This window comes from Crotalus tigris, unplaced genomic scaffold (assembly GCF_016545835.1).
Source record: "Crotalus tigris isolate CLP2741 ecotype Arizona unplaced genomic scaffold, ASM1654583v1 scf7180000018188.699247, whole genome shotgun sequence".
NCBI lineage: Eukaryota > Metazoa > Chordata > Lepidosauria > Squamata > Viperidae > Crotalus > Crotalus tigris.
Genome location: NW_024096873.1, coordinates 394,600 through 420,628, shown reverse-complemented (window position 1 = coordinate 420,628; position 26,029 = coordinate 394,600). Strand labels below are relative to the sequence as shown.

At 39.1% G+C, this 26,029-nt stretch overlaps 1 protein-coding gene across 3 annotated transcripts in view; it reads right to left on the bottom strand.

Moving 5' to 3' along the window:
- LOC120310461 (transcription factor SOX-5-like) overlaps positions 1–26,029 on the bottom strand; it is a 594,954-nt gene that overhangs the window by 233,595 nt on the left and 335,330 nt on the right. For all 3 annotated transcript variants that reach the window (XR_005557365.1, XM_039348880.1, XM_039348881.1), the window contains one exon: positions 16,321–16,401. The gene's annotated coding sequence lies outside the window, so the exon portion shown is untranslated. The remainder of the gene's footprint in view (positions 1–16,320; positions 16,402–26,029) is intronic.

Sequence of the window (26,029 nt, the reverse complement as noted above, 5' to 3'; positions counted from 1 at the left end):
GCCTAAGGAAGAACGATAACTCCCAATCTCCTGGTGATTGGCCCAAAGTCACCTGTCTGGCTTTCATGTTAAAGCAGGACTAGAACTCACCATCTCCTGGTGATTGGCCCAAAGTCACCTGTCTGGCTTTCATGTTAAAGCAGGACTAGAACTCACCATCTCCTAGTGATTGCCCCAAAGTCACCTAGACTAGAACTCACAGTCTCCTCCTGCTTTCTAGTCTGGTGCCTTAACTATTAGACCAAATTGGTTCTCATGCAGATTGCATGGTAAAGTCACCATGAGCAGGACTCTGCTGTTGGAACATCACGAATGGAGCAGATCTAGGCCATTCTCTCCTCCTTTTCAATGTTTTTCATCAGAAAAGGTAAAGATAAAGGTGTCTCTGCCCAGTTGGGTCCAACCTAGCAGGTGGTGGTCATCTGTGTTTCTTAGCTAAGGGAGCCAGCATTGTCCAATGATACTTCTGTGGTCATGTGGCCAGAATTACTATATGCTGAAGTGCATGGAACACTCTTATATTCCCACAAAGTGGTATCTATTTATTTGCTTGCATTTGCACGTGTTCAAACTACTAGTTTGGCAGGAGCTGGGGTAAGAATAGGAGCTCACCCCATCACTTAGTAGAAGCCCACCCTATTAACAGGATATTGTGTGGCTGTTACTTGGTGATTTTATGCTGAATTTCAGATCAAGTATCCTAGAGCAGGCAGTTTACAGGTTGCTAACCTCTGCTCAGAATTACTGTTACTCTAATGTCCTATTCTGGGTTCAAATAATTACTCACTGGGCAGGAAATAGAATTTGGTAGGGCACTTTTTTCTCCCTTGCCATAGGTAACTATCGTTCTTGGATCTTATCTTGGAGACAGAAGGGAGAGAAATCAATTTATCAAAATGTAAAAATGATGCAGGGTTTATAATGTGCGCTTTGTTCTAAACATAGATCTTTTCAATTACATCCATTTCCTCTATTGACTCATCCACATGTGGTCCCTCAAAGAACTTAGTAAGTCTTTGAAAGCCAATTGGTATTGTAATTAAGATGTTGCTTAAGAACATAGCAACCAAGTTCAAATGCACCCTCAACCCTAGAATCTCATGGAGTGATTTTGGACCATTCTTTATCTCTTATCCCAGTGATGGCAAACCTTTTAGAGACGGAGTGCCCAAATCCCGGCCCCCACTCCGCCTCCTGCCCTCCCTGCTCCACCCCTGCCTGCCCCCTTCCCCGCCTGCCTGCAGGGCCATGCACCACCTCCATGGCTCGCCACAGTAGATTGCCCAGACAGCCCTTCAGCGCCATGGCAGCCATGCTCTTCGCCCGCACCCTACAGCGTCATCTGCATGCTATGGAGCGCGATGGTGAAGTCTTGTCCCTGCTGCCCGGCTGCCATGTCCTTGGCTGCGCTGCTCCGTGCAGGCCACGCCCGGGGGCGACTCTCCTCCAAGGGGGCTGCAAGTGAGGAGGGGGCCGTGGGGGGAGGTGGAGCTGGGGTGACGGCGCATGTGCCCACAGAGAGGGCTCTGAGTGCCCCCTCTGGCACGCGTGCCGTAGGTTCGCCACCACTGTCTTATCCCAACCTGCCTTGCAGAATTTATTTATTTATTTATTTATGAGACTTATATACCGCTTTAAGTGCAAGCACTCTCTAAGCGGTGTACACCAGTAAGCAATGTATATATATATACATTGCCCCCAACAATCTGGGTCCTCATTTTACCTACCCCGGAAGGATGGAAGGCTGAGTCAACCTTGAGCCGGTGAGATTTGAACCGCTGACCTGCTGAACAAAGTCAGCTAAAGTGGCCTGCAGTACTGCACTCTAATTGCTGTGCCACCTCGGCTCATTGTGAGAAACATTGAGAACGTAGAAGATATTCCATCTCAATTACTGTAGGAGAAAGAGTGGCAGAACCTGGTGGTGGAGTTAAAAGAGGAGTCAACCTAGAATCCCTACATAGCCACAAGTGAACTAAAACCAACCTCCCTTGAATTCTGTTGACTCTCATCTACCTCTGAGCAGGTGCTGACAACTCCTAAAGGAATGGCAGGACATAAATCCAATAATTAAATACATTACTATTAAAGACAGAATTCTAATTATGTAAAATTTAGATTTCATTGGGAAATTGCAGTTACCTAAAACATACAGTCCAATATGACATGTTCTTATTTTTGTTATGTTATCATGCTTTAGGTGTAGGGTATACTATGGGTTGATAGACAACCCATTCATGACCTAATTATATATCCTAGCCCCAGTGTTGCCAAAGGAGTTGTTAAGGTTTTTTGTTTTTGCTAATTTTCTGTATTTAGTTTGCAATAGATTTTAATTTTCAGTAATGTATTGCTTACAGTCAAGTGTGGAGAAACAGCAGATGCAACAAATGGATGTCTCTTTATCTTTTAGTAAGTACCAAATTAGCATTTTTCCAGAAGAGGAAACATTTTGGCCCAGAAACACAACTGGAATATCAAAGGTATGCAGCAAGTACAGTCACAAAATGACAGCTGTTAGGGAATATCCATTTCTGTAAAGGTGAAATGGTTTCTAAGGATACTCTGTCATCTCATTTGGGCTCAAAGGTATTTTTGAGGTGGAAATACAAAATAGGAGCACTGCTTAATAAAATCTACATTCTTTGTTTGTTTGTTTTAAAATAAATATTTGTTTAAAAGATCAGGAAGGTCATAGATCATTGATTTTACTAGTCATCAGATATGCTGTGCAGGATATGTTTTGGGCCGTAGGTCTTATGTTGCCTACCATAACCTTTTTGGGTTTCTAATCTTCTTTTTAGAAAGAACTGTAGGGTTCTTGGTAGTCTTTGAGCTTGGTGGGGGTTTTTTTGCAGATGTTTCATTACTCAACTAGGTAACATCATCAGTGCTAGATCCACTAGAGTACTCCCCCCAACACTGACAGGGCTATCCATTTGTATATAAATAGAGACCACATCCCACTCCTTGTTAGCACTGATAATTTTACCTAGTTAGGTAATGAAATGTCTGTAAAAAAAAAAATCAAGTTCAGAGATCACCAAGGATCCCACTTACTTTTTTTCAGATCTTACAATATGCAAGCAGGAATTGAGAATGGCTGCAGATGGGGTTCTCCCACCAGAATCTCTCTTGCTAATTCATTCCTAATAGGACCATGCCACATTTGCTCTCTTGCAGACTCACAGTTTTGCTAACTGTTGAAATCATCCTGCCACTGGATAGAAATCAACATTTTGTGGCCTTAACCTGTCCAAGGTATGCAAAGTACTGCAAGCACAGTTCTAGCTCTGAACTCTGCCACTCTGCTAATAAAAACCATATTGATTCATGTCAGTGTTTACAACAAATTTCCAACGCCACTGATGAAAATCCTAATTACAGAATCAACAAAAAAAAAATTGTCACACAATACTTTCCACTGGGAATTTGAAGCCAATTAATTAACCACTTCTCTCCAATAATCACATCAGCTCCCTTCAAATTCTTTCTGCTTCAACCCTTATAGATTTATAGATCACAGAGGTTAGGCTACCGCTTCATTTTTCTACTTTATTGTTTTGTTTACCTTTTTTCTTTAAAAAAAGAAGAAAGTCCGATGTCTGCTGAAACCCGGATTCCATTTGATTTACTATCCAAGGCTGTTTTTCTTTTTATTAAATATGTTTGACTGCGATTTCTAATTAAATGTCGAATTAATTTTGGCAAACCAACCACAGATGCAGTTTATGCTGAATTTTATCAGACAGATTTATTTATAAGCTGTCAGCTTCTTGAAAAGACTTCATTTCGGAGCGAGCTTAAATTGCGAACAGTAGCTGTAAATGGGACTACTGTTCTCTCCCAGACCAAAGAAATGTGCTATAAATGTCCATTCCATCTGTGAGGAATTATAAAACAATCACAATCCTTGATCCCCCCCCCTCCTTCCTTCCTTGGGCCCTTTATTAAATTAGTTCAACTCAATTAAAAATAACTTCAAAAACATTTCAGGCTCCTTTTGTTTCAAGAAATACTTGGAACTCTCTGCATGAAACGTCACCCTTTTAACTAATCTCTTTTGCTAAATGGCAGAGAATAGCAGTATTGTGACTTCAGATAGCACTTTCCAGGGTTTCTACTGTACCGAATTGAGGTCACTTCAAGACAATGCCCGACACCCAATAGCCATTCAAACATTCTTCACAACTCTATCAAGTGCGCCTTTCTTTCCTTCTTTCTTTTTCTTTTTCTTTTTTCTTATAGCTTTTCTCTTCTGGCAAAGTCATGGGACAATTGGCGGGGAGGGGGAAGTCTCCAGCACCATTTATGGGCACCATATTTGCACATGACAAAGACTATTCTTTCTGGTTTGCCAATTCTCTCTTTAAGAAGGGGGGAGGGAGGGAAAAAGAAGAAGAAGAACGAACAAACCCAGATAGATTTTCCCACCACTACAATGATTGAAATGTTGCTTGGCCTTCAACAAAGCAGCCTTTCAGCCTCCACTTCCTGAATTTAGTTATTTAAAAGCTAGGCACAGGAAAGGAAAGGGGGGAAAAAAAACCATATAGAATACAAGAAATTGCATGTGCGTGACCAACTAAACACACACACACACACACACACACAGAGAGAGAGAGAGAGAGAAAGAGAGAGAGAGAGAGAAATCAGGGACAATCAATAAAATGGAGGTTATGATCTTTCGGTGCATATTAACAATGTTATAAAATATATTTTTCTCGCTTTCTCTTCAAACAATAATGGGTGGACCTCTTTGCTGTGGTGTAAGCTTTTGAGTCACCTAAGAGATATTACAAGGACAGCTATCAGTAAAAAGGAATATCATTTTAAGACATAGTCACGTTAGCCAAAGCTGGCTTTTCTCAAAATGACCATTTGAAAATTTCTACAGCCCATCCCTCCACCCCATCTTTCTATACCAGGGGTGGCGAACCTATGGCACGGGTGCCAGAGGTGGCACTCAGAGCCCTCTCTGTGGGAACGCGCGCAGTCGCCCCAGTCCTAGGCCTTCAGCTGGGTTTTATAAAACCATTTCGCAATATTTGGGGGTTACATTATCTGCTTCTAATGTAAAATTGTATAAAAATAATTATGAAAAGCTGTGGATGGAGGTACAGAAGGATTTAAAAAACTGGAATAATTTACAGTTATCCCTTATGGGCAGAATTGCAGTTATTAAAATGAATGTCCTGCCAAAGTTTATTTTTTTGTTTCAAATGTTACCTATTTTAAAGAACGAACGTAATTTAGATGAATGGCAAAAAGGTATTAATAAATTTGTTTGGGCAGGGAAAAAACCAAGGGTGAAACTTAAAATAATGCAAGATTTTCGTGAGAGAGGTGGACTCAAGGTACCAAATATGAAATTGTATTATGATGCTGTAGTATTGACATTGATTAGCGACTGGGTGAATTTAACAAATACAGAAATACTTCATTTGGAAGGCTGGGACCTACTTTTTGGATGGCATGCCTATTTAATATTTAATAAAAAAGTGGATTGGGTTTTTAAGTCTCATATTATAAGAAACTCTTTGCTAAGAGTGTGGAGAAAGTATTATAAAAGTGACTTCAAAATACCATTATGGGCTATACCTCGGCATGCCATAGAAGGTATAAGGAAAGGGGTAAATATGGACAAGGTCTCTTACGTACAGTTATTAAGATGGGATGGCCAAGACTGGCAGTTAAAATCTTTGGAAGAATTAACACATGAAAATTTAACTTATTCATGGTTCCAATATAGACAAATAGTGGATAGATGGAAGATGGATTGTAAAATGGGCTGGCTTAGAGAAGATGAAATTTTTTTAAAACAAGTAAGAGATCAAAGGCCAACCCATATTAAGAGAGTTTATGGGGTTTTAGTGGAATTAGATTCAGAACCTGAACTAGTTAAAGATTGTATGATTAAATGGGCACAGAATATTGGTGAAACGATTTCAATGGATACTTGGGAACTTATTTGGATAAGAAATGTTAAATTCACACAAGCGCAAAATTTAAGAGAGAATTTTTATAAGATGTTTTATAGATGGCACCTTGACCCAAAGAAAATGTCCATTATGTACCCTAATCTACAGCCGAAATGCTGGAGATGTGGATATTTGGATGCTACCTATTACCATATTTGGTGGACGTGTAAGCATATAAAAGCTTTTTGGATTAAGATATGGTGGAATATTCAAAGAATTTTTAAAAGGAGGGTAAAATTTACTCCGCAATTATTTTTACTAGGTATTGTTATTGACTGTGATGCTAAGGAGGTTATATTGATGTTAAATTTGATTACAGCCGCTAGGTTGTTAATAGGACAATATTGGAAGAAGGAATCTTTGCCTACTTTACAAGAATGGTTTCATAAAGTTTCGTATTTGGCAGAAATGGCAAAGATTTCGGCTTTCTTAAAGGAGCAATCTCAAGAAAAATTTTTTGCGGTATGGGAAAAATGGATAAATTTTATACAACATAATTTGGATATGGAAAAATATTATTTAGCCTTTTTATAATTTGTAATGATTGTTTTTTCTTTCTTTCTTTCTTCTTTTTCTTTTTTATATATATACATTTTTTACGTATTATTATTCATATATATTTTTTTTTTATATATATATGCTTTATTCTTCGTCTACTTTCTTCTTTCTTCTTTCTCTCTCTCTCTTCTTTTTTTATTTTTTTTTCCTTTTTAGTATATATTATTCATTTTAAAGTTTATGTTATGTATATTATTATTATATATATTATTACTGTGATTTTTATTATTATTATTAATTATTTTATAAATTGCAAATGTTATTTTTAAAATATTTGTTAAATAATCCTATATTCAGTTCTGGGAAGTCGGGGGGGGGTGGGGTGGTTGGGGAGGGGGGGGTGGATTTTTATTTGTAAAACTTTTGAAAAATTTCAATAAAAAAAAAAAAAAACCATTTCGCTTTAGGCCTCCGCCGCCATGTGCAAAAAACAAAAAGGTACAACCAATCAGTCAATTTCAACTTCTCGCTGAAAAAAAAAGATCTTGCAAAGTTGGAATTGATTGATCGAACTTTTTAGTCCCACCCAGTCTGCCGTTACCACTGCAGCCACGCCCAGCCAATGGGCCACGCCCAGCCAATGGGCCACACCCAGTCAATGGGCCACACCCACCCGGCACTCGATGATGCATAAGTGGGTTTTGGGTTGCAGTTTGGCCACTCAGTCTCTAAAAGGTTCGCCATCACTGACCTATACAGTTGGATGTAGGAAAAGGTGAGAGGAGAGAAAGAAGGAAGGAGTTTAGCAAACTAGAGCCAGTTTGGTCTAGTGGTTAAAGCACCAGGCTAGAAACCAGGAGACTTTGAGTTCTAGTCCCCCCATAGGTATGAAATTAGGCTTCATGACTTTTGGGCCAATCACCAGGAGACAGTCACTGCTAGTCCCACTTTAGGCATTAAGCTGGCTGGGTGAATTTGGGCCAGTCATTCTCTTTCAACCCAATTCACCTCAGGGGATGGTAGTTATGGGGAAAATAGGAGGACGAAGGAGTATTGGGTACATACCATAAAGCAGTGTTTCCCAAACTTGACAATTTTAAGGCATGTGGACTTCAACTCCCAGAATTCCACAGCCAGCAACGCTGGCTGTGGAATTCTGGGAGTTGAAGTCCTCATGCCTTAAAATTGTCAAGTTTGGGAAACACTGCCATAAAGTAATAAATGTGAGATAAAAATCTAATAAACAAATAAAAAGAAATAAATGTTGAAGATAAGGGCAAAGGACTTGGTTTTTAATTTAAAAAAAAAACAGATCAGGAAAACCATTCATGAGGTAACTGCCTTGGCAAATGATTGAAATTGGAAATTTCTTAGGACTGGTTTTGCATACATTTCTTGCACACTGCCGTATATTTTTATCTACCTTCTGGAGCAGTCGTGCTGTACTTTACTACAATAGGATACCACATGTGCATTAAAGGGTTGCTGAGCAAGAACATTCCCTCTCCCTAGTGCTCTTACACAATCATTCTTCAAGTCCTTCACCACCTGAATTTTTTTTTTACCAGAAATGGAATTGCTGCGTTCAGTGCTGAGAAGATTGAGGTTCACGTGGCCCTTGTACTGCTTGCGGCAGACGTCAGAGCCCCTAAGAACTGCAATGTTGACATTTGGCAGCAAAAAAAATAAAAAAAATAAATGAAAGCCTAATGTCTAGGCAAGTTTTTGCAGAAAATGGCATCACTGAGTAAACCACTGTAAATAATTGCCATTTAAAAACAAAAAAAAACAAGAAACACATACTTTTTAGCACACAAAACAAAACTTCTTTGAACCTGAAAGAGATTTGACTTGCCCGACAATTCTAGGACTTAAGAAAGCAATCAAAACCTGCTATTTGAAGGGGTGATAAATTGGAAGAAATTCTTCCTGTGTGTTGACAATATAGGTTTGGTTTTTTTTTTTTATGAATCCTCGGCACAGGAATGTTTTGCTAACATTGTATTAAATTGGTTGATGTAATGGTTGTTAGTACCCTGATTCTACTTCTTAGTTATTTTAATCTTGTATATGCATAGTAGGATTGTAAGGTGCTCAGAGTCAGTGGCATATAAGTGTAGGAAAATAAATAAATAAATAAATAAATGGAAGGAAGGAAGGAAGGAAGGAAGGAAGGAAGGAAGGAAGGAAGGAAGACTAGAAAACCACATCTTACTTGATTGTGTTCCATTGCTGCTTCATGTCCTCCCAATCACAAAGAAGATATGGTTTCAGACCCTTAAGGTGGTCCGCTTTTGTTCTGAACCATGAATGGCCATTATATCAACTAAGTTTCATAGAACAGGATTGAGGGAGCTGCCTAGAAGTGTTGGTTACCATTTTTAAAGCCTTTTATGGCATGAGTCCAGGAACTGAGGAACTGTCTCACCTCAATGGGATTGACCCACCCTACCAGCACCAGCAGAAAGGCATGCTGAGGACCCTGTTGGTCAAGGGATTCTAGCTGGTGGGGTCCAGAAGAGCCTTCTCTACCATGGCTCCTGCCCTCTGGAATATCATGCCCCTTGAGATAAGATATGCCCTCACCATCTTGGCCTTCCAGAAGGAATTGAAAACCCAGCTCTGCAATTGATCTGGGGTCCCAACAGGGGCATCCCAGTCTGGAAGTGATCAATGGATTAAGAGAAGACTCTACTTCCACCCTGTTGTATATTGGTTCTTTCCTTAGCTACTTTTGTTCATTTTAATGTGAATATTGTTTGAAAGTTTAAATGTTTTATATTGTGGTTTTTTTTTAAAAAAAAATTGTTGTATGCCACCTAAAATCCCTTGATGTGAGATGGGCAGCATATAAATTTATTTATAATAAATAAAATAGAGCTAGCTCTCAGAAAAGAAGATTAGGAGAATATATGATAGCATTTTTCAAGTCACACAGAAGATAGCCATCGTCTTCATCCTTCCAGAATGCAAGAAGCTAAATGAGAGAAATGTTGTTCTAAAATATGAAAACATTCTTACTGGTAAGAGATGTTTGACTGGAACTGAGGGGAACTGAGATTCAAGGATGGTGGTGGACTCTTTCATTGGATGTCTTCAAGCAAACCCTGGATTACTGTCTGTCTATTTTAAACTGAATTCCTGAATTGAGCAGGTAATTAACCTGAAAGGTCTCAAGACTCCATGACTCCATGGTTCTGGTCAATCACAACTTCTCGCATTAAGAACGAAGCCCACTTGGCCCCTTGCACTGTGTGACATTACGCTATAGAAAGCAAGGAAATTGTGTCTCAGATCCCAGCTGAGGTTTTTACAAGCATCATGATGAGTTTTATCGCTTAGCTCTAAGAAATGGAGCAGAACATGAAAATTGGTCTACACCCTGGTCACCCGTTCCAGGATATGAAGCAAAAAATCTGATTCGGATACTAGATCTGCAAAGTGGTAGCCAGTACAAAAAGTAGGAGCAGCTTCACTCAGGAAAACAGGTATGTTTTCAGAGTTTTCCTTTTATTCAGCTATGAAGCCTCATTTCACTAGTGAGAATGGAAGTATTTTAACATTTGATGATATAATTCAGCCTTCTGAATCTTCTCCATGGGAGAGAAATCTTCCAGATTCGTTTATTTATTTGTCTTAGATGTTACCCAACTCCAATCTACTCTGGGCAGCTCACAACATATAAACAAAACATCTATTGTTCCAGTAACCAGACTGTCTTTATACTGTGTGTCCCAAATTGTAAAGTAAAAAGTAGTTAAACTTTTTCTTAAGTGGGTCATTCAATCTGTTTGACTTGAACATTATAGATTTAATTAATGCAGTAGAGCTAGAAAGCTGATGCTTATTTAAAAAAAATGGGAGGGGGGGAAATCATGGAATTGTCACCATGTTGTTTGTGAACATATTTCCCTCTGCTTGGGCAGATTTTAATGTTGATACAATATTGTGTAAGTATAAATTTTTAGGTAGCTCATTAGTAGATAGAACAGCTGCATGAAAAGTGAAAAATATAAAGAATATTGTATAAAGGATAAGACGTCTACCCTAAAATGGAATTGCGGGGAAATTTCATTGACTTTATTTGGGACAACCTTTATTTCATTGTCCAGATCTACAGTAAACAGATTTGCGAACCTATTGTAAATAACACCTCTGTTCCGAACAACTGTTTTTATCAGTTAAAAATCTGATCAGCCTTTCTGGTACCCAGAGATAGGATTTATGGAAATTGAAAGTTTAATACAGTATCACACCTAGAAGCAACCAGACCTGCTAAACCTGTCTGAAATATGTTTATACATATCATATTTGCATTTACTATGGTGTTTCCTTGTACAGTATTTCAACGGTGTCATTGCTAACTCTTAATCATGCATAGTCCAATCCAAGTCTCAACATACTATTATTGACAGCCCATAAAAATCAGGGTGCTTTTTGCATAACTGCTAAGCAATTGCATACCTAGTTAAAGGAAGTCCATTGTTAAAACAGCCTACAAATTTATTTCAAAAAAAAATAATCTGTCCTGATGCTTCTGAAAACCACTGTTCACCAGCTATTTCAGTTAAGATTTCCATCTTACCTTTTCAATTGGAGGGAATATACAAACAAGCAACAATGAGACATAAGCAAAATAATAATAAATCCTTTGGACTATCAGCAATAAATCAAAAGCTCAAGCTGAGAAACACAGTACATAAAGAGTAGCCAGTCAATCACAGGAATATATTCTGGAATAAAAATGTCAGATGAAATGTCCTCTCCCACTTTTAGCTTAGCTTTTATATAGAAGATATATAAGAGAGATTATATAGGAGAGATCACCTGTTGATTCAGGGTGAAGTATTATTGATATGCAGATCAATTAGAATAGAGCTGGAAGGGACCTTGGAGGTCTTCTAGCCCAGCCCCCTGCTCAAACAGGAGACCCTATACCAGTGGTTCTCAACCTTTTTAATGCCGCGACCCCCAACCGGTCGTAAGTCGAGGACTACTCAACTGGTGCAGCACCGTTTGCAGAATGGGACTTTTGGCGGGCTCAGCAGGGCAGAGACAGCCTGGACAATTCCTATTGGCTTTTGAAAGCCAATAGAATTAGACTCTATTCAAGAGAGTCTATTCTATTGGCTTTCAAAAGCCAATAGAATAAAAGGGAGTAGCACAGCTAAGGAAAAGGGGGAAAAATGGCGGACTGCGTTGTTTGGCGACCCCCGTGAAATGGTCGTTCGACCCCAAATGGGGTCCCGACCCACAGGTTGAGAACCAATGCCCTATACAATTTGAGACAAGTAGCTGTCCAATCTCTTCTTAAAAACCTCTAGTGATGAAGCACCCACAACCTCTGAAGGAAAGCTGTTACTTGATAGTATATTAGCATCCTTGTCCTGGCTTTGTCTTGGTGCCTGGAAACTGCTGAGCTCCGAAGGGGATGAAATAGGCTAACATTCAATCCAGGCAAAATAAAAGTTGTGCTTTCTCTGAATTCCAGCATTATTTTTCAAAGGGGAAAGAAATACTTCAGAGGGTAAGAATAGGTCCATGATTTAGAGGGCCTCTTTGGCTCACAGCTACTGCTGGATTTGCAGGTGGAGAACATTTCCAGGAGGACTTTTGTTCAACTTTGGGTGGTATGTCTCCAGCTGTTACACTACAAAGATTAGCAAAGATTTGTGGACTTCTCAGCCAGCATGCCATCACTTAATCAAGTATTTTCTCTTTCTATATTTATCTCATCCAAACCCATTCCCCCACCCCCAAAAAAATACTTCAAACTACTTCAGTTTCCTCAGGAGGAAATATATATGGAAAAAATCGATCAATACATCTTGAGTAAGTATCACCAAAAGGAGTGCCATTTGGTTTATGGTCTTGCTAATAGCAATAGCACTTAGATTTATATACTGCTTCACACTGCTTTACAGCCCTCTCTAAGCAGTTTACAGAGTCAGCATTGTTGTTGTTGTTAATTGCGAAGTCGTGTCCAACCCATCGCGACCCCATGGACAATGTTCTTCCAGGTCTTCCTGTCCTCTACCATCTTCTGGAGTCCATTTAAGTTCACACCTACTGCTTCAGTGACTCCATCCAGCCATCTCATTCTCTGTCGTCCCCTTCTTCTATTGCCCTCAATCTTTCCCAGCATTAGGCCCTTCTCCAGTGAGTCCTTCCTTCTCATTAGTCAGCATATTGCCCCCCAACAATCTGGGTCCTCATTTTACCACCTCGGAAGAATGGAAGGCTGAGAATCGAACTGCCGACAGCTGGCAGAATGCAATACTGCATTCTAACCACTGTGCCACCATCCTCTTTTAGTACAGCCAAGAATTTTGTGGAAAATTTTTCACATGTTGGGGAATTATGTTTCCAGGCCTTCACTTTTCAGACAACAGCAAAAAAGTATGTGATGAAAATCTATGATATAGTCCATTTATGAATGCAAATGCACATAAACATAAAAATGGTCCTATGTCTTTGTAATATTTTGGAATGTTATGAGACACATTTTGATTTTCTATCTTTCTGATCCCTTTTCTTCTTTACATCCATGAAGAGTTCATGTGATACAGATTGGGGATTAAACAGAGAAAAAGTGTCATATGGTTTTAGAACAGCTGATATATCGCTTTAGGCAGCATAACTGATACAAATCATGCAAAGTTACTAAACTGACATTTAGCAGGAGAATAAATTATGCAATGTTAGAAAATCCAGACTAGAACTCTTAAAATATAGCCAGAATTATAACTTTTACTGCTACGAAGGAGTGGACAAAGTCTAAAATGACCAATGGGTCACTTGAAGATCTTAGCATGTGGGAATAAATTATCACGGATTAACAACACATGAAGAACATCTGCACCTGAGAAGGTTAACAGATCTCTTTTAGCCTTTATTTAATCTGAAAAAAGAAAAAAAATACTTCAAATCAACATTTGATCACTAAGGTGAAGTTTGGAATTCCACATGTTGTAGGCACTTGAGGAGGGTCTAGGACAGTGTTTCTCAACCTTGACAATTTTAAGGCATGTGGACTTCCAGAATTCCACAGCCAGCATTCTGGGAGTTGAAGTCCACATGCATTAAAATTGTCAAGGTTGGGAAACACTGGTCTAGGACAACTCGTTGCAGCCAACTTGCTGTGTCCACCTTGCTGTGGCCAATTCACAACTGCCAACTCACCACAGCAACTTGTCACCACCAACTCGGCATGACTACTTGCCATTGCCAACTCACCATGGGACCATTCACCATGGGACAACTCACCCAAAGGACAACTTAATGTGAGATAATTGTACTTTAGACCTATTCCTTTCTTAATAGTATTAGTAATATTATTGGTATTAATATTATTATTATTAATAATAATAGTATAGTTATCTCACACTGAGTTATCCTATGGTAAATTGCCCCATTCCTCTTGAGGGAGCTGCATAGAGCTCACCATCCTTTGTGTTGTCCTTGCTGTTTTGTTTATAAATTAGTAAGATTTTATTGCACAAAGATGATCATATGGAATTCTTAGTAATTGCCCTGAATTTTAAGTTTTATATCTCCTAATTCAGAGTCAGCTTGACGCAGTGCTTAAAGGCACTAGGCAAGAAACCAGGAGATTGTGAGTTATAATTCTGCCTTAAGTACAAAGCCAAGTTAATAACTTGGGGCCAGTCCCTCTCTCTCAACTCTGTGATGAAGGCAATAACAAACCACTTCCAAAAATGTTGCCAAGAAAGCTGCATGGACTTGTCCAGGAAATTGCCAGGAGTCAAGACTGATTTGAAGGCCGAGCTACAACATATCTCCTATCTATTTTCATTTAACACAACACAATTTGTCAAATTAAAGGCTGCCTAACTTATGACTCTATGTGCAGCTATTCAACCATTCCATCCATCTGGCCTATTAAATTGATTAAATTCCAATGGAGGCTATTTCTAACAAAAATCAACAGAATGAGAGAAATTTGCCTTTTCATTTGATGCTTCCAATTCAGCTAATTTTGTCAAAGTTGGACTGTTGACTAGGCTGATTCCATTTAAATGCGATTGAAAAACACAGGGCTAAATATTGATTGCCTCTCTTCTTAAGTTATGTATTATTGGTCAGAAAAATAATGACAACACAATTTGTTTGAAAGAAAAAAATAGCAGATGAAATAAATGCAGCTAATCATGTGGCACCAATTATTGGTGTAATAGTGTAGCAACAACTGCTCACCCTACTTTTTCAGTGGTCAATCTTAACACAAAATCTGACAAGTCAACCCACAGCTTGTTAAAGAGCCATGAACCTATCCAAGAGCTCATATGAATTTGTGAGATCCCATATCAGCCACCAACTCCTTTCCCCTGTCTTTTTCGTGTTCCTTCTCATTATGTAAAAGATTTTAAATGAGGTTTGTTCCAGGCTATTAACCTAAGCCGGGTGACCACAGAGATAAAATTTCATCGTCAGAGGGAACAAAGAAATTGCTTGGGTGTGGAAATTGCAATGACAAGGTTGTCCAGACAGATTGTGATGTAATGAAATGAAGTATCTGACAAACGAGTCTCAGAAACATAGATGGGTGATAAGAGCTCATGCTAACATATTTAGAAGAATATTTAAGAAGACCTGTCCAGCAGTTCCACAGATGTTCACACATTCTGCTTATATTGAATCAGTAATGTGCTAAATGGAGACAAAGTTATTATGGACTTGTTAGTTTCATTATTGGGTTATGCTGATTCTCTTCTTACCAATAACATCTGGTTGGTCAATGTTCAAGTAGCACCAAATCGCCTTTTAAGGATGAGTAAACATTATGAGGTAGGCAGAAACCCAGTTTGGTGTCCATTGAGTTTCCTTCACTGGCTGATCATGAAGTGAACTTTGAAAAATGGCAATAAAATTGTGAAAAGCAACTGCCCATTGTTATTATTGAGATCACTTCTGCCTCTCTTTTTCCTTTTAATTCTTTTTAGAGAAGAAATGTGGTGGGTGGATATGGAGGAATTTTAAGGAGGGCAAATGATTAAACAAAGAGTGCAGAGCTTGCGTCTCAATGTTGTAACACTCATTTGGCCATTATGACAAAAATCATTGAATTCTGCAGACATCTCTAGGTCCATACAGCCAAATGTAACATATGTGCCTATATGTCCAGAAACAAAAAGCAGCATGTTCAGCATCTTGAAAGGCTAATGGTAGGGAACTCTTTACCAACATGCCTTCCAAAGCTGTGTTTTGTGATTGCCTATGCTTTCTACAGCCTCTGCTTTACTCAAACAAGCAAATTATAAGAGCATTTAGTCCTCAAGTTTTACAAAGTTCCTTGTACATTTATCATGCATACCTGTAACAACTAAGGATGTTGTTCATCCTTCAATGGCCAGAAACCATTCATGTGATGGCTTCTAACACAGTTTTTAAAAATCTAGTTATAATAAAACCTTATAAAATAAAATCTTTTTATTGTTCAAAGCTTCTACCAGCTTAAAAGAGTAATGGAGACTTACACATGTTAGAAACCATCACATGAATGGTATCTGGCCACTGAAGGATGAAGCTATACATGTTCTTAGAGGACTAACATGCAAATATGAAAATAGAAAAACAGAGTTTGTATTTTGACATCAGACTGAACATTTCATTCTGTTAGTATTGTGCAGTTAAAGATGGATACATCTGGATGGAGTATGAGAGAGGGAGAAGGGAAGGTAAAGGAAGTTATAAGAAGTGGATCATGAAAATTACACACTGATTTCCAGCTACTGAATGTAAAATTTTGTTGAACCCATGGATTGAATTTATAACATGCAATGAAGATAGACATGAAAAGAACTACATTTAAACCACATACCTGAGAATCAGAACCAAACGTGCATCCCAGCGTTAGGGATAAGATTATTCTCAGTATATTCCCACCTAACAAGGCTTCATCCTGAAATTAGAAAGAAATATTGAAAAAAAGCATGTTTTCTTCAGCCTTCCTTAGGCTGATTGATTGATGGTCAGAGATGATACATATCTTGATTTTTGTGCCAAAACACTTCAGAGAGACTTTAAAGCATATAAAAACCTCTAATATATTACAACATAAATTCATCTCATTTATAAACCAATAGCAGCCTTCAGAACCATGATTTGAGCAACGGCTGAATTTATACTATATGCTGTTAGGACTACATTTCAGCAATTTTCCCAAATTATTTGGGAAAAAAGCAACTTTCCACTGGCAAGCAAATGAGAACAGAATGGACTTCCTCTGGGAACAGACGGTCCTCAGGATCTTTTGGGGCAAAGTGGGTGCAAAGCTGAGGAAAAAAATATTGTGATGGAATGTAGGGAGAAGTGGATCTCCAGGAGGGAAGGGCTGCGTTCCAGAGGATGGAACGACAATTTATTTTGAATGTTAAATCTGACAGAAAAAGGGTGAAGACCGCTTCTCTCTAATAGTTCCCAGAGTATATGGGTAGTCCTCAATTTACAATCTACAACTGAGCCCAAAATTTCCATTGCTAAATAAGACAGTTAGAAAGTAAATTTTGTGCCGTTTTATGATCTTTCTTGCCACAGTTGTTAAGTAAATCACTAGAGTTGTTAAATTAGCAATAAGGTTGTTAAGTGAATCTGGCCTCTCCGTTGACTTTGCTGGTCAGAAGGTTGCAAAAGGTGATCACATGACCCCGGGACACTGCAACTGTCGTAAATACGAGTTAGTTGCCAAGTGTCTGAATTTTGATCACATGACCATGGGGATTTTATAACGGTCATAAGTATGAGAAATGGCCATAAGTCACTTTTTTCAATGCCAATGTACCTACGAATAGTCACTAAATGGACTGTTCTGAATCAAGGACTACCTGTACTCAAATTTTGAAAATATATTTGACCGGGTTGATTTTAGCATGTGGATTAACTTCCTGTAATGGTATGTGGAAATGACCGTGGGAGACAGGAGGAAGAACCACATATTGAACTGACAAAAAAACCTATCTCAGACCATAGAAGGAAAGGAAAAAAGGGAAACGTTTCAGAAGGGATCCTCTTTAGTTTTCCAGAAAATAAAAGGAAAGAAGGTTAGAAATACTTTCAGTCTGTTAATTCTATTAGGGTAACCTTAAAATAAAGATAGAGAGAATTCTGCTGGTTGTGCTTCTTATTTGGAGGCTCTTGCAGAGCTAATATAGCTAGTCCTCAACATACAACAGTTTAGCGACCATTCAAGGTTACAATGGCACTGAAAAAAGTGACTTTTGATCTTTTTCATACTTACAACCACTGTAGCATCCCCATGGTCACGTAACCAAAAATTCAGATTCTTGGCAACTGACTCGTATTTATGATAGTGTCCTGGAGTCACGTGATCACCTTTTGTGATCTTCTGACAAGCAAAGTCAATGGGAAAGCCAAACTCACTTAACAACCATGTTACTAACTTAATAAGTACGGTGATTCAGTTAACACTTGTGGCATGAAAGGTCGTAAAATGGGAGGAAACTCATTTAACAAATGTTTCGCTTAACAACAGAAATTTTGGACTCAGTTGTGGTCGTAAGACAAGGACTACCTGTACATCCTAACTATTCTTCACTTTGACTGTCTGGCTGTAATCAAACCCTAAATTGTTAAGCTTGGCCCAGGACAGGGCCTCATTTCTAATCCTTTTCCCTAGTCCTCTCTCCCACCATGAGAGACAATTCTGAAAATGGGGAAAATTAGTATAATGCACTATAGATGAAGCAAATTATTATGGTTGGATCTCAGGATTCAATGCCTTATAAATCACATCGGTTCCAAAGGATTAGAGGGGAAGAGCAACTAAATGCTATTGTCCCCTGAATTTATCCTTGATCCTTCCTTCTCATAAATCCTGAACATACCATGATGTAAAATCAAATAACTTGTCTGAGAAGGAAGGGGAAACAAATTCTAGTGAACTTGAAGGCAAGCCACAATGTACACAGGGTTGCCTTTTCAAATCTGAGTCTTTCTGAAGAAAATTTATGTTGAGGAATTGTGCAGCAGCTCTCCAGGTGGAGCCAGAGACACTAACACAAATGTATATTAAAGGTTTTTTCATATACATAAATATACAGATAGTTCTCAACTTACAACCACAATTGAGCCCAAAATTTCTGTGGTTAACTGAGACATCTGTTAAGTGGGTTTTGCCCCATTTTACGACTTTTCTTGCCACAGTTGTTATGTGAATCACTGCAGTTGATAAGTTAGTAACATAGTCGTGTTAAGTTAATCTGGCTTCCCCACTGACTTTGCTTGTCAGTCGCAAAGGGAGGTCGCAAAAAGAGATCGCATGACCTCGGGTCATAAATATGAACCAGTTGCCAAGCATCTGAATTTTGATCACACGATCATGGGGATGCTGTAAAGAGTGAAACTGTGAAAAATGGTTATGTCACTTTTTTCAGTGCCGTTGTAAATTTGAATGGTCATTAAACAAATTGTTGTAAGTTGAGGACTACCTGTATTTAACATTCAGACTTATAACAGTCTTTGTCATCATCCAGAAAGAAACAACACAAGATAGTCAAGAGCACAAGAATAGCATGAGGTAAAAATTAATCAGTATACAGAACACACAGAAGAAAAAGGCGGGAAAATGGGAAACGCCCCCTTTATACTTACAGCAACCAATCATAGCATAGATTGCCTCATGCTTGAGTTACTACTCTCTAACTAATCAACGACAACTGTGTGCTCTGGTCTATTGCACACTTTATTGTTCCAGCTACTAAATTCAATATCCTAACAATTTATTTAGGCCTATTTTCAGGATCGAATTCCAATGCAATAGTTCGATCTAATGTCCCTTGCTATAATGTAACTCCCGGCTTTTCACCATTATAATTTTTCATGCTGTAAATTAAGTCTCACTGTCCATTGTTTTAACAGTTTTAATTCCATTACAGCTTGATGACATTATTATAATTATTAGAGATAAAAACAGACACACACAGGTAGACAAACCTACACACATACATAAAAGATCATCTCCTATTCACTGGCTGGAGGACTGAGCTGGAATTGACAATCTGCTGTGAAAAGGAATATGTCACAAATGACAGGTCTATGTTTTCCCAGGTTTTACCTTCTTATTTTGGCTGTTACCTACCCAGGGCTTAAAACTGCAAATTACTATAATACTGCGCATAAAAATAAAACATGGTAAAAAGCATTCCAAAATGCCTTGGTTCTAAGGAAACTCAGCTCACATCTAGTTATTTCACTATTGGAGGTTAATTATCTGACAATTGCAATACGATGCACTGATCTGAATGTGTGAATGAGATAGAGACGACTGCCCAGAGTCTCCATATTAATGAGATGGGTGGCACAGAAACCCAATAAATAAAAATAAATATTGAGACTCTGTTAGGGTAGGAAAAGTTCCAAGGGAAGAACGATATGAAGAAAGCTGGTGTTATTTTAAAAGACAAATAAAATAAATAAATGTCCCTGATAAACATCCCAAACACCCAATATAATGTAATTGTGCTGTTCAGTGATTCAGACTGGATTCTAAACAGAAGATTCCTAAAACTTGCAAGAAGTACACCTAGCACCTGTTTGCAAACATCTCAAATAGCCATTTTTTCTTGCCAGGATCTCATGGCTGTGCGATCCCAGGAAAAGACATGGCTGTTTTAAAGACTTATAAAAAGATGCAAGGTTGGGGCCTCTGTAAATCTTTTTTTTTTGAATTACATCCAAAGATGAGATGAAGAATTACTAACTCGAAACCCACTAATTAACAGAGCACTCTTAAATGATTTCAGTTTATGAAGTTATGAACAACGGCTGGGTATCCACGGCCAATACTGGCTGGTGGATAGCTTCCACTGTGGTTTTGAAATACTGACATTTATTTCCCCATTATACCTTGTTGGTCGACTTTTATGATTAACTGCTCAATGGAACCAACGGGGATCTGAGATAAATAGTCTCATACTGCAGATCACAAAAGGCATCCCCGCTTTTGTGACTGGCTCTTTAATCTAAAACGGGCCAAGACTGAAGAAGAGGACAAAGCTTAGGCTGTGGAGAAAAGAATGGAAAACAATTAGTGTGTTGATGTCAGCTTAAAAGAGGTCACAGCAAGATCAATCTTTTCAGCATCTGTTCTTTAATTTAAAGAATGGGGGAGGAGAAGCTGTGTCCACTACTCATCACTATGGTAACTTTCAATATTGTACAATCAGAACCAGTTAGGTTTCCAGCATCACTTGCGATGGATGGAGCTAAAAACAAAACAAAACAAAACAAAAAAACAGCAGCAGAGAAGCGTTCAAAAGCAGTAAGGCAAAGAACAGGGAGATATTCCTTATTTTCTAAACGACAATTACAGGAAATGAAGTTATTTTAGGCATTTGTGGGCAGGACTAGTTCTATAGTGGTAGTCCTTGACTTAAACCAGTGGTGGGATTCAAATATGTGAACAACCGTTTCTCTGTGTGGATGCCACTTCCGGAAGTCCGTTCTGGGCCTGGGCCACAAAAAATTAGCTACCAGTTCTGCCAAACGGGTGTGAACCGGCTGAATCCCACCACTGCTTACAACTATTTGTTTAGCGGGTGTTCAAAGTTATGATGGCACTGAAAAAGGTGATCTATGATTGTTTTTCACACCTATGACCATTGCAGCATCCTCATGGTCATCTGGTTAAAATTTGTCCACTTGGCAACTGGCTCATATTTATGTCCCAGGGTCACGTGATTACCTTTTCCAGGCTTCTGACAAGCAAAGTCAAGGGGAAGCCAGATTCACTTAACAATCATTTTAACAACTTAACAACTACAGTGATTCACTTAACAACTGTGGCAAGAAAGGTTGTAAAAAAGCATATAAGGAACGGTTGCTGGAATTGGGTGTGTCTAGTTTAATGAAGAGAAGGACAAGGGGGGGGGACATGATAGCAGTGTTCCAATATCTCAGGGGCTGCCCCAAAGAAGAGGGAGTCAAGCTATTCTCCAAAGTGCCTGAAGGCAGGACAAGAAGCAAATAATGGAAACTAACCAAAGAGAGAAGCAACCTGGAACTAAGGAGAAATTTCCTGACAGTCAGAACAACCTGCCTCCAGAAGCGGTGAATGCTCCAACACTGGAAGTTTTTAAGAAGAGACTGGACAGCCATTTGTCCGAAATGATATAGGGTTTCCTGCCTCAGCAGGGGGTTGGACTAGATGACCTCTAAGGTCCCTTCCAACATTATTATTATTATTATTGTTGTTGTTATTATTATTATTATTATTATTACTACTACTACTAAAATGGGGCAAAACTCACTTAATAATTCTTTTGCTTAACAACAGACATTTTGGGCTCAATTGTGGTCATACGTCGGGGATTACCTGTAACTTCAGCTCCACCTATAATTTTCGGCCAATGTCAAGGACTGAAATGCCATCTGACCCAAAACAGGGATGTTTCTGCATCAACATTTTTTAAAGACAAAACTATACACGCTGTCCATGTAGTTTATCTCAAATTACTCATTTTTTATGTGGGTTTCAATCTAAATGAATCACTGCCTGCAACAAAAACACACCAACATAAATAGTTCTTGTGTTGATTCCTGATATTACGAGGGCAATTTGGAAATAAACCTCTATTTGGTTATCAATGACAGACATATCGCAGATATAGAACTTTTATTATACACATTAGAAAACTACAACATTACATTAGTTTTCAACATAATCGCCATTCAAATTGAGGCACTTGTCATAACATCTTACAAGGTTTGAAATTCCTTCTGCAAAAAAAATCTCCTGCCTGGGTATGAAGCCACCCTGTAACAGCATCGTGAAGCGCATTGAAGGAGTTTTGGTACCCAACGAGCACAGAACTTGCGGTATCCCAATTTTTCTGTCACTACCTTGTACAAAACTGTCTGAGAAATTTGGGGAAAGTTTAAAGAAAGTGCAGATATCATGAATCAACGGACTTCGCGGACCTTTTTGTCAATTTCCTGCACAAGTTCATTGCTGACTACAATGGTGGCCACTTCTTGCCTCACTGTGCACATCAGTTCGTCCATCTTTAAACATACGCCACCATTGATGTACAACACCTTCACTCATCACATTTGGTCCGTAAACATTACACAGTTCCTGATGAATCGCAGCTGCCAAAAGTTTTTTTTCGCACACAGGAATCGTATTACTGCACGCACTTCACATCTGGCGGGATTTTCTATGGCAGGATTCATTTTCAATTGATCTAGCGGATGAGTCAACTGCAACACAATCTTCTCCTTCCACTCCTCACTGCCTAGTGAACTACTGTGCACGGCGCCATAGGACGGGCGTCGCTATTCCTATTTCTTGCACATGCTCAAATGGAGGTTTATTTCCAACTGCCCTCATATTCTTATTTATTTATTTAATTTATATGCTGCCCGTTGAGTGACTATTTTAATGCACTCTGGCTTTCTTTACTATTGTCATTTCTGTTTTTATAGTTAAAATAATTATTATGGTTGGTTGCACAGTCAGCCAGATGTTCAGACTGAATTTGGCATTTTTAATCACCTATTGAGTTCTTCCCAAGGACCTGGGATAGGCAGATGTGGATATTTGATGGTATTTATCATCACTGGATACAAGCTATTCCAAGTAAAGCTGCCTTTTGCAATTGATTGATGGGGATTTTGTCAATGCTGATGGTATTCAAATGATATTATTATTGGTTTGTCACACAGTCAGCCAGATGTTCAGGCTGGATTTGGCATTTTTGTTTACCTATCATGTCCTTTCTAAGGACCTAAGATAGGCAGATGTGGATGTTTGATAGTATTATAAATATTGTTGTAGGATATAAGCTGTTCCGAGTGAAGCTGCCTTTTGCAATTGATTGATGGGGAATTTGTCAATGCCGATGATGTTCAAATGGTGCTCCAGTTGTTCTGGGATTGTACTCTATTTCTATTTGCAGGTCTTTATATTTTGTTTCTCTTCTATTCTGCTGTCTCCAGGTACTGCCACATCCACTATCCAGTCTTGGAGACAGCAGAATAGAAGAGAAATTGTTGTTATTGTTGTTGCTGCTGCTATTATTCTATATGTGTGTTGAGAGATATGCTGCAAATTTCAGAGAATGTGAATGCTTTATGGCAGACATGTCAAACACAAGGCCCGCGAAGTGGTTTCATGTGGCCCGAGAAGCCATCTGGAAACAGTGAGGGAACGGCCCCCACTGCCTTGGCCTTGCTCCAGGCCGGCCGGAAGGCAATGTACAATTTTGTGGTGGCCATCTATGCTGAAACGCATTCAGTCTTAGCTCCACAAGGCCGTCTAGAAAAAGCGAGGAACCAGCCACTGCCGCGTCAGCCCCGCCTCCTGGGTGCATGCTGGGGAGGTGTCACCCTTTGTGAGGAATGAAGAAATGCACCATGCCTTGGCGCTTGCCCCGGTCTCATCCCCTTCTGCCAGAGACCCTCAGATCTGTCCCATTCCTGCCCAGGCCCCCACAGGCCCCCTTGACGCGAACGATGTAGAGCTGGCCATGCCCACTGAGTAGGCCACACCTACTCCATCCACGCCCACCAGTAGGCCGCATTCACCTTGGCCACACACCCCCGCCCCCTCCAACGGCAACCGCAATGCTGATGCGGCCCTCAATGAGATTGAGTTTGACACCTCTGCTTTATTAGAACAGTTACTTCATTGCAATCTGCTTATTAATTGAAGATTGATCCAGATCAATTGATCAAAACTACAATCTAAAGAAGGTCTCAGATCAACCCAAACTAGATGTATGTTATCTAATTCTCTGACATAATATTTCAGACATCTGTTGCATATTAAATATTTAGTGTTGCTGTGTTTTTAATAGTGGGGAGTTTCAAGGATCAGATGCAGATACTGGCATAGCAAAGTAAAGGTGGAACTTGAACACAGACAAGCTAATAAAAAAAGATTTTTGAGAATTTGACTGGAAGCCAACTATGTTTGATAATGAGAAATCTAGAGGCATATATACTATGTTCAGTAGAGATATTATTATTCAATATACATCAGCAACCTACCCAGCCCCCCACCACCAATCAGTTCTCCCTTGTTCTAATAATAGCCATACTATTTATTCTTCAAGTTAATAGCTGCTTTTCCTGTCCCTGTTTTCCTCTTTTTGCTACTTCCCCTCAATTTACTCAATTTTTACCATAACAGTGCTACTGATCGTGAGAATTTGCACCAGAAAAAGTAGATTTTTTCCCACTTTTTCTACCCTTCAGCATCTTTGTCTCTGATTATTTAATCATTGTGTGTGTTTATGTGCATGCATGCATCAGTGTGTGGCCAGTTTCTAATCATTGTTGTAATGCAGAGTATCTTAGTGTGATTCATTAAGAATGCTATATCTATATTACCTGTTGATAAGTAGACAGTAGATTAGGTATCCAAATTCAATAAGCAGAGAACATTAACAAAAGACTAGAAGTTGAAATATAATTATCACCAGTAAATGGCCTTCCTGAGAGATGAACAACTTTATTGAAGAAACTTTATTGAAAAAAGACGGGATGCTAAAACTTTTACAGGTAGTTCTCAACTTACAACCGTTCATTGAGCGACTATTCCAAGTTACAGCAGAACTGGGAAAAAAGCGACTTAAATTAATGCTTGCACTTACAACTTTGGTTGCAGCATCCCTACAGTCACGTAATCAAAATTTGAGCATTTGGCAACCAGCAAGTATTTACTACAGTCACACTGTCCTGGGTCATTTGATTACCATTTGTGACTTTCCCAGCTGGCTTCCAACCAGCTAGGTCAGGGGTAGGCAACCTCGACTCTTTTATGACTCGTGGACTTCAACTCCCAGAATTCCTGAGTCAGCCATGCTGAGGGGAAAGGGAGAGGTTTCCAAGCTGAGCCATGCTGGCTCGGGAATTCTGGGAGTTGAAGTCCACAAGTCATAAAAGAGCCAAGGTTGCTTACCCCTGAGCTAGGTCAATGGGGAAACTAGATTCTCTTAATGACCACATGATCCATTTAACTTTTACAGTGATTCATTTAACAACCATGGGCAAAAAAGTTCATAAAATCAGGCACAATTCAGTTAACAATCATTTTGCTTGGCAACAGCAATTCTAGTCTCAATTGTGGTCATAAGTCAAGGACTCCCTGTATTATCTATTTGGCAATATATAAGATTATAAAGTTTCTGTTGTCGTAAGGGGAAGAAAATACTATCCTTTCTTTCTGGGAGATAGTTCTTTGGCACAGATTGTGGTTCATTCATTTAGTGATGAAGTGTGGTGGAATGTAGAACAGAGTCCCAAGTGGGAGAAGCTGCTTCCCAGGAGGCAAAGAGGCAAAGAAGCTTGGGATGTCTGGAAGGCTGGAAGAGGGCAAAGATGGCCCCTTCCTAGCAAATAATAATAATAGTAGTAGAAGAAGAAGAAGAAGAAGAAGAAGAGGAAGAGGAAGAAGAAGAAGAAGAAGAAGAAGTTGGAAGGGACCTTGGAGGTCATCTAGCCCAACCCCCTGCTCAAGCAGAAAACCCTATACCATTTCAGACAAATGGCTGTCCAGTCTCTTCTTA